Source organism: Palaemon carinicauda, chromosome 34, assembly GCF_036898095.1.
Source record: "Palaemon carinicauda isolate YSFRI2023 chromosome 34, ASM3689809v2, whole genome shotgun sequence".
Lineage (NCBI taxonomy): Eukaryota > Metazoa > Arthropoda > Malacostraca > Decapoda > Palaemonidae > Palaemon > Palaemon carinicauda.
In genome coordinates this window covers 64954748-64957247 of record NC_090758.1, presented here as the reverse complement: position 1 = coordinate 64957247, position 2500 = coordinate 64954748, and the positions used below count along the sequence as shown (strand labels likewise).

Here is a 2500-nt window from a genome sequence, read left to right as displayed (position 1 = left end):
CCCATAGAAGAAACACAGGAAATATGAATAAATCACACTATATTTCGGTCAATAAACATCAACCCTCTTCAGGATGTAAAGTAAAAATGAGGGATACATTGGAGAGTGACGGTTTATATATGAAAGCAAAAGGGTGTGTTCAATTGTTCCATAGTTGTTATAATTGCTGGAAGGATTAGCCCAATTTAATTACGTCCAGGTGCGTCTTCTTATTGTTGAGCCGCTTGGAGGAAGTCTTGACCTCTGATGCATGTCTGGTGGTCGGTCTCCGTGGATTATCTTCTTAATGATAGGGTTGAGAAGAGTATTGTCCACTGTGTCAGCTTTCCATTGGCCCCCAGATAGATTCATTGTGTTTGAGTGATTTATGTTGGCTGATTCCAGGATTTTCCTTCTGTATGGACAGGTGCTCTTAAAAAGCAAAGCCGTTTCACTCCAGTTAATCTGGTGCCCTAAATCCCTAATGTGGATGAAAATCCCCGAGTTTTCATAGCCATATCTAACAGATCTTTTGTGTTGGGATAATCTTTGAGATAGCAAACGGCCCATTTGCCCAACGTACACTTTTTCACAATCTCCACGTGGTACTTTATAAACGCCGGATTCTAAATCTCTTTTATTTTGATAAACATTAATAAGGGCGCTTCCTATGGTCTTTGGATATGAAAAAACAAAGGGGTTCTCAGTTTTGATATGATTTGTTATATTTTTAATACCTTCTATATGGGAGTTTTATCTTATTTTTAAAATCTCTTTGGTTAGTAACATCATGATCTTTATAATATATCGTGTTGGCTTTGTTGATGGCCTTTTCTATGACATACGTCGGGTAGAATAGCTGGGCGAGTTGTTTACGAATGATTTCAAATTTTTTATTTAGGTAGGCTGGGGAACAGATTCTCAAACCTTTAAGAAATAGATTGCAAGCTACTCCAATTTTTACAGAAATGTTGTGATAACTAAAGAAATGAATGCAGGAAATAGAGAAAGTTGGTTTTCTATATACAGTGAAATTATACCCCGTCGATTCCCTTATAATTATTATGTCCAAAAAAGCTAATTTTCCATCTTTCTCCCATTCAGTTTTAAATTTTATGCTAGGGACTAGGGAATTTAGATTATTGAAAAATATATTGAAATCTCCCCAGTTATCATCCCAATGTGTGAAAATGTCATCAACATAGCGTCCCCAAACCATGTTCGTAGGTTTAATTGTTGTTAAAATTTCTGTGTCAAAGTATTCCATGTAGAGGTTAGCTGAAATTGGAGATAACGGGCTGCCCATACTACAACCAAATTTCTGTTTGTAAAAATTTCCATTGAAATTTGGTTTTAGTATGGGCAGTCCGTTATCTCCAATTTTAGCTAACCTCTACATGGATATATATATATATATATATATATATATATATATATATATATATATATATATATATATATATATATATATATACATATACATATATATATATATACATATATATATATATATATATATATATATATATATATATATATATATATATATACATATATATATATATATATACATATATATATATATATATTCATATATATATATATATATATATATATATATATATATATATATATATATATATATATATATATATATATGTATATGTGTATATATATATATATATATATATATATATATATATATATATATATATATATATATGTGTGTGTGTGTGTGTGTGTATATATATATATATATATATATATATATATATATATATATATATATATATATATATATATATATATATATATATATATATATATATAAATGAAGCAAGATTCTCCGAGATTGCTGTGGGTGTATTATCAATATCATAGTTCTCTATACTCAGTTATATAATTTACGTAAGTACGTTAAGCCCCGTGTGTGTTCTTTTCTGTGTATGAGAGAGAGAGAGAGAGAGAGAGAGAGAGAGAGAGAGAGAGAGAGAGAGAGAGAGAGAGAGAGAGAGAGAGACATGAAATAATTTATTTGAAAACTTCAACTAAGACATCCAATGCAAAGACAGTGGCTATCAGCTCAAAGTTACTCAAGAAACTAGACTTCCTTATGGTGTAAAGTCAATAACAAGATAAAGTTAGCTTGGTCAAAAATTCCTGGATTTACTACGGTCGTTTTGCCTCTGAGGCAAACATTCATTCCATAGTTTAGACTCGAAAGCAGTTAAGCCTCCGATGCACCAAATTGAATCCCGACTCATCTACCGGCTTTCCCAAGAAACTCCTTCGAGTATAGGTTTGGAATAGTTCTTTGTATCCCCGATAGATGGCATCAGACTTCACTTTCGATCTTCATGACAGATACTATTTCATGAATGGAAGAAGTAGCGTTGTAAATTTTGGAATAAATTAGCATTTATTGCAAGTTTTTCTGCCATTCCTGGTCATACACCCATACAATTGAGTGTAAGTAATGGCATGGAACAAGTAGGCCTATTATATAAATGAAATTTATTAG

The 2500-nt window shown here is 31.3% G+C and overlaps 1 protein-coding gene across 1 annotated transcript in view; it reads right to left on the bottom strand.

Moving 5' to 3' along the window:
- The window catches only part of LOC137626990 (neuroligin-4, X-linked-like), a 33064-nt gene that overhangs the window by 24586 nt on the left and 5978 nt on the right, over nt 1-2500 (bottom strand).